The sequence below is a fragment of the Pleurodeles waltl genome, chromosome 6, assembly GCF_031143425.1.
Source record: "Pleurodeles waltl isolate 20211129_DDA chromosome 6, aPleWal1.hap1.20221129, whole genome shotgun sequence".
Lineage (NCBI taxonomy): Eukaryota > Metazoa > Chordata > Amphibia > Caudata > Salamandridae > Pleurodeles > Pleurodeles waltl.
In genome coordinates, this window is record NC_090445.1 from 1508558388 (window position 1) to 1508571556 (window position 13169).

The 13169-nt window shown below is 42.8% G+C and overlaps 1 protein-coding gene across 2 annotated transcripts in view; it reads right to left on the reverse strand.

Moving 5' to 3' along the window:
• Nucleotides 1-13169, reverse strand: part of PRKCZ (protein kinase C zeta) — a 604208-nt gene that overhangs the window by 555320 nt on the left and 35719 nt on the right. The window lies entirely within an intron of this gene.

The window sequence follows — 13169 nt, forward strand, 5'->3', positions numbered from 1 at the left end:
CTATTTGCAAAGCCAAATGTAAATAGAGAAGACACTTTCCTATGTGGACTCGTCAGACTATTGCCCCAAAAAAGTAGCAGCATGCAGGTGCAGAAATAAATATGCCACCCATTATGAGTGACACCCAATATTCACCAAAAGCGAATAAATATGGCAAGATGGAAATGAGAATCACACGTAAAACTCGAACGTCTGGGAGGGGGTACTGACATTTTGCTTCTCACTGTACATACTGTATTATCTCATGGACCCCTCAAAACAGTCTTCATCAAGACCTAAAAAGGCAAAAACCACTTGCTTCATCTGCATTTTTTCGGAAATTGTATACCATGGCTGCTAGACAAAGCAGCTTAATAACTTGGCTACATATAAAACTTGTTAAAAGTCTTTCAGCGCACCATAAGCTGTTTGTGAAGTTTTCTTCACCTTTAGGATGTACTGAAAAGACTATGGTAATTAAAGATGTTTCAATGAAGTAGCAAATAACAGTCTTAAATAAGGAGGGGCCATGTCAACTTTTCTGCACTCATGTTTATTTTAAACTACAAGCACATCATTCAAAATCACTGTATATTGTGCTACAATGCAGTGAATAGATGTTTAAACATGCCTGATGGGGACTTTCCTCGCTTCCTTGCTAAGGCAATTAGCTCCTCAAGGAAGGCTGTAATAAAACAGGATTCAGACTGGTCCAACTATAGATCTAAATTAACCGGAACAAGCCTGGCAAAGAATGGGAGGACCACTATAAATCTGTCTTAGAAGGTGTAGATAACTATGTGGTTTCCTCTATATAAACTGCTGAGACTGTCCCATCCTGGTGCCCTTCATGAGGGGTGTGGAACTGTAATAATTAATGAAATGATTGCAACTGAGATACCCACTAACCCATAGCTGTTCATCATAGGCATCTCAGGAGAAGCAGAGTTGAATAGATCTGAAAAGATCTTCTTCCACATGGAGCTAACAGCTGCAACACAGAAGCCTGCCAGACAATAGAGAGCATTCAAGGCCCAGAGGCTGCAGCATAGGAAGAGGGATCTTGATTGGTTTAAGCTGGCGGAAAAGCCTGTGTACGAAGGGCAGAGTCTGCTCAATGAAATGGGAAAAATATGGTCCCTGTGGAATGCATAAAGAGGAACAGTGGCAAAAGAATATGACATAATAATACCACAGTGCAAGGGGCAGCTTCAAAAAGGAAAGAAGAGTCTCCTCTATAACCTAAATAGTGACAAAGAAGACTCCAGGAACATTATGCACACCATACCTATGTGTCCTGCACCTTTTAAATCGTTTTATTAAGAGAACAATACTGATTTGCAGTTGACTCGGTCTAATCGGAGATGAAATGGTGGGGGGGGAAAAGAACAATGGATTGGAATGCTACCCTGCGCAACTCAAAGTGTTTAGAAAAATTGCAAGCATTACTCATCACTTTTTGCATTTGCTGGTCTGCCTTAAGTGGCAAGAGTATGCCCAGTCATGGGTCACATGCTCACGGTGTCACTGGAGCCAAGCAGCACCAGACTGAAGAGTGCCAACTAAGGCTTGGGTTGCTCGTGTTTCAGTCCAGAGGGGACCTGGGTTGACAGTTCTAGCTAGGCTGTTCCTTTTGGAGCAAGAGCAAGACTGATTTGCATTTGGCTTGGTCTAATATGAGGAGGCACGGTGGGCAAAAGAACAATGAGTTGGAATCCTACACTAAGCGATTGCCAGTGGTTGGACAACTTGCAGGAATTCCTGCCATAACCTTTTGTGTGTTTGCTTCTGCAATGTTATATATTTTTCAACTAAGATGTTTACTGCTTATCTCTTACAGTTCTCGGAGGCAGACAAATGGCCCATGCAGGAAATATCCAAAAGTAACAAAAAGTAAATAAATCTAAAACTGCATAAAAGACGCACCCTTCCTGTAACAAAGGGTCATGTTAAAACACTTCCTAGGGTTTTTGAAGCTTAGCTGATAGATAAGTAAGGGAAATGCACAATTTCAACTATTCCATTGGTTTGATTTTTAAGCCTCATATTTTAGCCTATTAAAAAATAACAATTAGGATCAGATGGGAAGGTGTACGCCTGGGTGAGCAAAGTTTCAGAGAGTTAGTTAAGGCACATGGGTGAGCCACTAGAAAGAGCTAATTATTAGACAAGAGTTCGTGGAGGAGATGAGGGGGCATGAGAGAGTGGAAAGGTGCACAAGAGTGGGTGATGGGCTAAAGAGTGATTGGGGAGGGGGGTGGCGACACAAACAATGAGGAATAAGAGAGTGGATGAGCCAATATATAGAAACCACTTTCTTTGCCTCTGATGGCACAAGATCCGAAGGATTTTTTTTTTCTGATGCACTTGGGCAAGACTAATGTTTTCTGTGAGGTAGAATCTAGGGGCGGCTGGTAACTGTACGAGGGAGGGGGAGGTTACACATGTACTTTACTCACACCCATTCGTTCACAAACACAATCACACACCCATTCACAACACTCACTAACAAATACACATACATTTTATACATGCACGCACGAAAAAAACAAAACAAAAAACAAAAATACCTGTGCAGCTCCAACAGGGAAGCCTCAGCGGCCCCGGGAGGGTTGGGACTGCTGCCTTCCCTCATTGGCTGCCTTCCCTCATTGGCTGCTGCTGGGACGAGGTGTCACTGATTGACACACGGCCCTGGGCACCTCAGGGCTTAAAACATTAGCGCTCAGCTCTGAAACAATCAGTAACGTTCCCCCTCATCATAAGGGGGAGGGCCTTGAGGCACCTTTTACGGGCTGAAGAGGTCACGCCCACAAGGCTGTGACTTCTTCAGCCCAGCAAAGTTTAGCTCAGGCAGCCTGGAGTCTGCGCCTTTAGCATATGTCCAGTTCCTGGCTGCCTGAACTGAACCAGAAGAGTATCTGTCAGGCTGACGTTTGTTCAGCCTGACAGACACTCTTCACATCGAAAAAATGTAGGGGGGTGGTGCCACTCAGCCCGTACAGACAGGCCGCTGCTGGTTGAATCACCAGTTTGGTTTATTAGCCACCTCATACTGCAGGGTGACTAGCCTGGAGTGTAAACATTTGTATTAAGGAGTTTTGGTCACTCCCTTGGTGAGGTAATAGGGTGATCTCAGATCAAGGACAACTGGTTTGTTTCTTATCTCACAGGCCCACTCTTACCCCTTCACTTCCTCTAGAAAATTTAGCAGGAGAGTTTTCTCAATGCCCAATGGGACGTGCTGGTAGAGCAGTCTTACTGGGCAGCATGGATTACACATGCCTGGCCATGGCCCACACATATTCCATACAGCCCCTCTCCCACAACAAAAAATAATTAGTAAAAGGAGGGTGCCTGGCTATGACACAGGGTAGTATACCTGGTATAGGTCAGCAGCCACAAGAGCCAATAACAAGTACAACCAGATCCTCTCACAGAACTCTGCACCAAGGGCTGACTGGGCATAATATTCAAGATAACATGCATGTTAGATGAGGAAAGAGTCAATAGCATGCTACCTTGTAAAATAACAGCCTTTCAAGATATTTATCTTTCCAACCAAAGCAGGAGCTTCATTGATAGCCAGTCTTAATTCACCCCATTCTGCACTTGGCAAATATGGACATCTATTTGGAAAGAATGCTGAACCTATCTCCCCCTAGGCACTCACTAGTAAAGCAGGCCTCTTTAAAGTGAATTTCAGGTATGTAATTGCTCCACTGTGGAAGAGCCAGTCAGAAATGGTCTGGAAGCATATACAGTTCTTTTGCATGACAAATTAGAAGCAAGGTCTTTCTCTGTCTCCTCAGTCGACAGAGTGAAGTTGAAAGAAGGTATCAAACACCATGAAATCTTTTTTCAGGTGTAGGAACAAATGACTCTTGCGGAACTAAAGTCCTATCAGGACCAGGTTAAACTCTGACAAAATCAGACATATCACCCAAGAAAAATTAATTGCTTGTTTCAAAGTTGTTGGTCTTGTGGCTGTCGAGATTTGCCTTTCTGAATGAAGCATTTTGAAGTAGCTAGGATTATATTTGAAGGCATCCTTTTCGAATTTTGGTTATTCTGGGATGGCGATGGATTTTAAGTATTTGGAGTCTGTGCTGCCATTTGAACTTCATATATCGCCCTTTTAATAATTACTAATACAGTTATTGGGGAAAACTAATTCTTGGTCTTTGGGAGTGTCCATAGTTCAATAATGCTCAACACTTGCATCTACTGCCAAATATGTAGTGATTCTTTACAAAAAAAATATTATTCTCTTATATTAACCTGTGATGGATAGAGATCTGTAAATCATGCCCAGGACGGTCACTCTCAGGGTCTCCTACTCAGCTTTATAAAACCCGAAGGAGCTTCCCTCAAAGTAGAAGCCCTCTAAGCTTATTAGACTGGGCGCTTCGATCAAGCCCCCTTTTGAAAGAGTACCAAAGTGTTGATGTTCTGGAACTATTTGATGCACTCAGTAGCTTACAAAGCAAAATGGGGAATATCAATAAGAAACAGCCCTCCTGGTGTGCATTTCTAGAGGACATGGTCTTTTTTTGTGATAGTGCATTCTTTACATGCACACATTCAGAAAGTTTGTCATTTTGGTCTGACAGGGAGCAGAATTTAATTGAGCAGCACGACCCTTCCGCATTTTATTGACTACCAGTGCATCATCATAGTCCAACGTGTCTGAAGCCCTCCTAATGAGGTCTTCCAGGTTAGCTGGAAGTAATCTCTTCCCGGGGAGCTCTGTACGTGAGGTGAACAAGCAGTTTGCTCAAGCACCTGGACAAACAACTTGATTTCTTATAAAGTAACCACATTTTTAATGTACACCTACTAGGTAAATAAATGGGGTTTCAAAACGTTAAAATGATAAACAACTCTAAGGTCTCACCTCAACGCCTCTGACAAACAGGAAAAAAAAACACAAAAGCACACCTTTGCGTCCTCTGCCTTCCCGTTGGCGTAGATCGTGATGTATGTGGCAAGACCCAAAGCTCAATCCAGAAATGTCCTTCTTAGACCAGGGGTAAACATAGGCTTTGTACTTCGTTCGGTAACATGCCAGACCACGGATCATTTTCAAGCATTAAGTATGCTGGTGTCTTCATGGAAGATAAATGGGTTACTTTGTAAGTTTAAATGGCATCCCGCTACACAGTAATAAATGCAGAAATGGCATGGAAAGGAACACAGTTACCAGAACACAGTACAAGCACTGGCACTGCAAATAGGTCTGGCTTGGGCTGCCAGCTTCAGACTTCAACAATGCGTGTTTTAACATGGTGTTTGAAAAAATAAATTATGGAACTGCTAGGCCCTCACTAATACAATAAATAACATTGATTAAAAGCAAATATGTGTTTTTTGTTTCAAAAAGCACACATTACTATAGTAGTCCTTGGAACTGATTTGTGTGCAAATGGGCTCTTGTAGATATTCACAGTGAATTAAGCCCCATGCTGTAGTTGGTCGAAGAAACATTTGAATGACACAACAACATAACAAAGAGTGAGGAGGGTTTGCTGTGTGCACCTATGTATGAGCGTTTTATATGTATTACCTACTGGCACTCGCCAGTAGATAGTTCTCGTTAGGACCTAATTTCCATAGGAAGAGTCTTTTTGTTTTGCCAATAAGTTTGGCGCCGCATGAAAAATCTTCACAAAGTTGTCAAAACTGATACAACAGTGGGTTCAGCTGCTGTCTTGAATGTTTCGAGGGGATCCCTCAAGCAGGGTCGAGCAAAAGGGGGGGTGCAAAACACATTTTCCTTACTAATTTTCCGATAGGGTCTTTAGACACGTCTACAGGCCAAAATGCTGAACAGAATTGCACCAAATTTGGTGTAAATTTGTTCAGTGGTTTCGGAGATATTATGGGTTAAAAAAATATAGCTATCTAAGGATGTGGAGGATCTGTGGATCCAACTGTCCCAGTATTGATATCTGACTGGCTGTCAACACTTCAACAAGTAAGTGTTGGCAGCCATTTTGGGACTCTGCTTCATCAGAGTCCCACAAAAAAAAAAAAAGGGGCCATGGTAGGGATACCTTGAGCCCTTAGCCTTGATCCAGGGGTCTTCCAAGGACCCACCATGACTGAAAAGCTTTTTTTTGTTTAAATAAAATCTCTGAAAAAATTGTGGCTGGATGGGTGGATTTTTCCGAGATTTAAAAAAAAAAAATTATGTGCGGTCTCCCATGCTCTTCTCTTATTTTGCCCTGGGTGGGCAAGGTCCCAGGGGCATTTGGGGCTGATAAAAGGAGGATGGGCGCCCGGACCCCTTCTAGGGCGTATAGTAGCACCAGGGACCACCACCTCATCAGGGTAAAATGTATTAAATGAATGCAAGGGGGGGCGTGCAGCCCCTGGGACCAGCACCTCCCTGGGGCAAATGTAGTGTAATGTAATAAAAACATGAGGGGGGGCACACTGGAACCCCGCAGCCCCGGGTACCACCACCTTCCCTCCTGCTGGAAGTGGGGTTTTCATCCGTTTCCCTACATGCAAATATGCGTGCAGGAAAACAAGTGAATACATTGTACCCGCAAGAGGCGGGAGCCAGCTCGAACTGCAGGAGCCATGAGACTCCTCCCATGGTCCCCAAAAAATAAAAAAATAAAATGTGCGGTTCCACCTTGAATATTATCTGATGAAGACCAACAAGCAACAATCACATTGGAAAAGTTACAGACACACAAGTTTACTAGAGACATCCTTTTTGCAGCTGTATTGTAGGAGATGCACTATACATTTACCCAAGGAGGTAGTAATCACTAATTAAAGAAGGTAGCAATCACTAATTAGCCATCAGAAAGTATTGCAGTTGGGTAGACATTTTGCACAAAATGGTGGCCTCTTTTTGGATAAATACACATGGCAGGATTAATTTTGGCAAGATGCTTATTTTACAGAATAGGTGCAAACAAAGCAGGTGTCCATGTTGAAGCTCCACTTCTGTAATGTACTAATGAGCATGGCTGAGGCAAAGCAAGTGTGTATTCTCTGCATTTCGACCTTGAAAAGTTATCAGTAATCGATGATGGAGGACTTCCGATCCTTGCATTTTTTTTTTAACAGAATAGTCTCATGTAGTGGCTGTGACAAGCGGGTTCTTTCTTGTCAACTGCGGATGAGACCCAATACCGCCATGCACAGCCAAAGGCTGTGTGCGACGCAAAGTTGGGTGATTATAGGGGGTCAGGCCCTGCGATCAACCCCATGCTGCGCACTGAAGCCGTGTGTGACACAGGGTTGGGCTGCAGGGCCTGGCCGAAAGCCAGGCCCTGCATTCAACCCCCGCCGTGCACAGCCAAAGGCTGTGTGTGGTAGTGGTTTTATTAAAGTATAGTAATTTAAATTACTTTATGTTTAAAAAACATAGAAGATCAATGAAAGATATGAAGGTTACAGGGTGTTATAGTTATATAATTTAACAAATTGAAATTCACTTAAAAAAAAAAACAAAGGTTAAAGGCACATTATAGTTAGGCTCACATTTCAAATGTGCAAAACCATAGAAATCCACCTATTGTAGTTAAGAGTAAGCACAAGTAACTATAACTGGTGCCCCAAGGTAACTATAACTGTAGTCACTGCATTTCCACCTTGAAAGGTTATCTGTACTCCTTGATGGAGGTGTTTGCTTCCTTGCCTTTTTTTTCCAGAACAGTATCTCATGTACTGACTGTGACAAGTGGGTTCTTTCTTGTAAACTGCTGCTGAGACCGAACCCAACCGCAAATGGCTAAAGGCCATAAGCGACGCAAGGTTGGGTGATTACAGGGAGCCAGGCCCTGCTACTAACACCACACTGCGCACGGTCGAAGGCCATGTGCGACGTGGGGTTGGGTGATTATAAGGGTGAGCCGCTGGGCCTGGCCTGTACAGTCAACCCCCACCCTGCACGGCCAAAGGCCATGCGCAGCAGTGGTTAAATTAACGTACAATAATTTAAATTACGTTACGTTAAAAAAAGATAGAAGTTCACTGGAAAAAAACTAAGGTTCCAGGGATGTTGCAGTTAGGAATAGAATTATTGACAAATTAGGTCCCCAGCTTTCAGTAATGACTCAGGCGGGGGTCCCCGGATTCCCAAGATGATTCAGTGGAGGTCCCTGGGTTCCATCAATGTTAAAGTGGGGGTCCACAGAAATCAAAAGGTTGGGAACCACTGACCTAAAAAACAAAGGTTACGGGGGATGTTATAGTCAGGCTCACATTTTAAAACGTACAAAACCACAGAAATGCACCTTTTACAGTTAGAGTTAACATAAGTAACTATAACTTGTGCCCTAAGGTAACTATAACCTGCGCCCTCGCCCTGGCACATGCAACTTTTTCTCGTCTACAAGGGAAAAACAAATTCCTCAGAGAGGCTTCTTCCGTACACCTCCTTTAATATGGGGTGTTCCCTCATCTTTAAAAAGGAACGGAGGGCGCCTCCCCACCTGCTCCCCACGATTGACTGGACTAAATATGCATGTAATTCCTTTGTGAGGAATTTCTTATACAAGTATTTGTTAACCCATTAATTAATGTGAAACATAATATTCAACCAATCCCGATAATGTCGATTTTAAGTGTATACAGTGCATTACCACTGGCACTGCAAAATGGACTTAAAGTGACTTCTGTTCAAATGACCATCCCAATCCAAGCAACAGAGAGAAGCATTGCGCGTGATGCACACTATTTGTCATTCGGCCTATAAATCATTTGAGAAGTACCATTTTTAAAACAAATTCAAAAAGCGCTATTTTAAGAATAAACAGGATATTCTTGAACAGCCAGTACATTTATAAAACAGCAGGAAAATATCTGCACAGGAAACATATTGCTATGGGATTCATCGATTCAGAGCTAACTGATATACAGACGTCTAATAATAAAAAATCGTCCTTCCTGCTACCCGGAGAGTAACTGTGCTTGTGCTAAATTACATGGAATTCAAAGTGGAACAACGGGACACGTGGACAATAACTTGTGATCCCGAGAAGTGGTTTGTGTTCCATGATTTCTAAGCCAGAGAGATGCAGGTAAAGATTTGGCATTATGTGCGCTGAACTTTTAATAGTTTCCTGTGCAAGCGCAGTGGTTTCGTGTTCTCAGTCTGAGTGATTAGCACAAAGCACATTCAGGAGCATGGAAAGCAGTGTTGTCGAGCTCCATGGAGACCACTGCGCGGAGTCGGCGCTGATCCTTTGTTCTATAATCCTGGATACAACTCTCCGCAAACCCTCCCTCGGGATCTGAGTTCACAGCAAGCAGCCCACACAGCAACCACTGAAATGTCACCAAAAGGCCATCCATCCCTAGGGGTGACGAGATGCCCACGCCCTCGTGTCAGGAAGAACGAGGGCCTCTTTACCTGTTGCGGCATTATGGTCCTTTAAAATTGTAAACGCAGATAATGCAGAGTGGGCAGTGCTTTAAATGGGCAGGTACTGACCGGTACTGAGTACCTGCACTTCATTAAATTGAATAGGGAAGTACCTGCACATCATTAAATTGAACAGGGGAGTACCTGCACTTCTCGTCGCTGCTGCAATACATTTAATGAGAGTGTATCAGCACGTCAAGCATTTACCACATTCCTTACTGCCTGAAAAAAAATTGCGTTCTCATGCCCAGAACAAGGCACAACACGCAGAATGGCTGTCCTGCTCACAGAAAGTGTTCATCCCTTTCAAGCAACAGTCCTCCTTTTCAGTTTCTGCAGGTTTCTCCCAGTGATATGTGAAAGCAGTAAGATCAGTGTGGTACACCACTTGCAATCCAGATTCAAACACACTTACTCCTATTTGCACCCCAAATCAGGATTACAATGGGGCAGAGAACAAGGACGACTACCTCACAAAGAAGCTTGTCAAAACCTGTGGAGGCTCAGCCGCAATACTCAAAGCAGACCCCTGGGTCGGTGGATACAAAAATCAAGTTCAATAATCTATGCACCGTACAGAAATCCTACTGGCCCAAAGACCCAAGGTAGATAACTATCTCACACATGTCCAACACTGATGCAGCATCTGGAGTCCCAGCATCTTATCACAACACATTTCAAACAGAAGAAACAAGGAGGTAGGAACCCGACAGCCAATGGGCGCAGACTGTGGTATACTCTGATCTTAAACCCGAGGCAGAGCCTAATGACACCTGTTACAGGAAAAGCCTGACCAACAAACCGTTCTGGCTCCCACACAGCAAAGTCAGGCGAATTCAGCAAATGCTTTTTTAATACAGGACTACGGCCCCTGTTTCCCCAAGTACACTTTACCTTCCCTCTCTTCAGACCAATATTAGGCAAGCCTTCATCACTCCATGGTGAGCAACTCGAAAGGCTGCACTTCATCTAAACAATTGACAACAAAGTAATAGATTTCCCACCACGCAGGAGGCTCTATAGTTGTAAAGTGCCCTTGTGAGTGAAATACTCCACGGATTGAGTCTCTTCTTAAGCAGTTGATGGTTTAAAAAAATTCAAATGGTCAATAAGTGCAGATTCTCCTATTACAGCAGTGTTGAGAATGGTGATAGCGATTAGTCAGAGAATGTTCAGTGGAGGACAGAAAGAGCAGAAAGGACCACAAAACTGACATATGGCACACCGGAAATAAGTGTCTAGTACCACATAGATTATAAATGAAAATATAGCTAATTCTCAGAGAGTAATCTCTGGCATACACAGCAGCAGTTTATTTAAAATATATAGCAGGACTGCATGTACTTAATACGAGAACAATTGCCAACATGCAGAAAGATCAAAATGAGAGCTGCAACAACAACTTCCCACTTTATCAACCACACTAAGGCTGTCGTGTATATCTAAATGCAAGAAGATGTTGAAAAACCGCACAAGGATGAGCCTCCAGAGTTTAACAAATCCTGTGGTATAAGCACAGAAAAGGGTGGGTCTATTACAAAGCATATACTGAACACCAATAATGGTGGTGAACCCAAAGTATATGCACAATAAATTGTGGGAGGGCATCAAAACAAAGACCGGGAAAATACATGCAAAACCGTGGATTCCCTCATAGATTCTCAACGTTGAGCAGGCAACAAACTTTACAACGTAGCATTGTTAAAAACGACAGAGGTTTTGTGCAATAGATTTTAGAAGACAAAAAAAACAGCAAAGCATATTCTAACTGCTGCTCAGTGAGCACCACAGTAAATACATTACGTAACATAAGTAGGAACAGAGTATTTTCATAACCACAAAAAAGCAACATATCTGAAGGGAAGCCCTCATATTATTTCCTGCCAAGAATTATATGCAATAAAGTAACTGAAACAAATAATATTAATAATTTAAAAAATGGATTTAAAAAACAAGCATTGCCAAATCGAGTAAGTTTCACTTTTGTGACACATTTGCTTTGCCAGTGGTTTTACCCAAGCTGCACAGTATCTGTGAAGGCAACATGGGATTTGGGGGAGGCAACTCAAAAGGCACTGGTGAGGGGAAGCAATGAAGAGAAGCAAAAGGGTGAGTGCAAGAGTAAGGATGGCGAGGAGAAGCAGTCGGGCTACAGAAACCACTGAAAGGTGCAGGGGGAGAGACGTACACAAGAGAGATAGATCGAAAACACAGGACTCTAATGGAGTACTTTACACAAATGAAAACAAGTAGTGCTGGAAAAGCAAGCAGTGGAAGTAGGGATGCCAGTCAATCGAACAGAGTGTAAATAGACAACGCTCCATGGGAGGGACAAGCTCAAGACTGACAAGCTGGGTCACAAATAAAAAGCAGGCAGCTGGAGAATGACAAAGAAGCCAACCAAAGGTAAGCAATGAGAGGGCTCCAAACCCCTCCATTTTCTTAGTAAGCCACAATATGCTTCGCAACAAACAGCACATGCACTGTCTAGTAGGCTTGACCTAAAAATAGGGGAAAGGCTGCTGAGCGAATAAAGGATTCAGAGCACCCTAACAGAACAGATGAGTATATATGAAATTATTAGAAAACTTTAGAAAATGTCAATAAGTGATACAAAGCAAAATATGAACAAAAGGAGCAACTACAAAAGGACAACCATGCAGTGTTCTAAACTACAAAAACAGTAGTTGGCTTAAACGCAGTTGTCTACAAATATGTCCCTGAAGAGCAGATCAGGTAATTCACTCATGTTAGTAATCTGTCTCAGTGAAGGAAACTTGTTCTAATGGTTGAGGCAGATGGACTTATTGCTATTGATCACGGCCTCAAGGGGAGTAGCAGTCAAGGGGAACCATGTCTAAGGAAATGTAGGGGGGCAGGCCCACACAATACCCTATGAAGAAACGATGACAGAGTCCATAAACCCAAGACGGTCATGGGCACTTACTGCAATTTATTTAAATAGCAGTTGCAACACAGTTATAGAATGTGTTAAGGGCCCAAAAGGGCAATTCCTAGCTCTTAAACAAGGGTTCAAAGGGATACGTAAATAGAGGCTCTCTTGTGGACCATTGCAAAATGGAACTCAGACCTGGGATACTTATGTGAACAAGTCAGAAAGAGCAGATTACACATGAAAAATGTCCTTTGTGAATAAGACGATCAAATCTTGGCATCAACTGGGATACAGAGCTCAACTTTGAGACACACACTGGCTACGTACTTCCTTCTGCAATATTTTGTTTGTATCAGCAGCTAAAGTGCTGCCTTTCTTCGACAAAAAATACATCGCACAGGCATTATAGGTTCTCAAAAATTCCAGCCTGTACCGTGCAAGTGCTTAAGTTATGATAAACAAGTTTAAAACTGGCAGCTGAACTGGTACTGAACCTAGCAAAATTGAACAGTATGACAGCAGGTCTAAACTCCCTTTATTGTCTATCATCGTCAAAGTGAGTCTAACTTACGTTAGCATGCATGATATATAAATGCCTTAATGTAATTCATGCAATAAATAACATGTTCGAATTGTTCCGAGATACGTATGGCAATCCTTAAGCACACCTTGTGTATGGAATATATAAGAGTTGTTTGGTGAGGAGCAGTGCCAGCCACAATTGACACGCCATGCTACTTCACCCAGGTGCCAGCCTACCTTGTCTTGTCAACATTATGGGAGGTAGACATGGTCGACGAGACATATTTCTAATATTAGCAAATAGTTTTTAAAAAAGGGGGAAAATGAAGGGAGATCGCTTATTTTGCACTTGTCGTGATAGACTTTAAACCATCCAGTTCTACT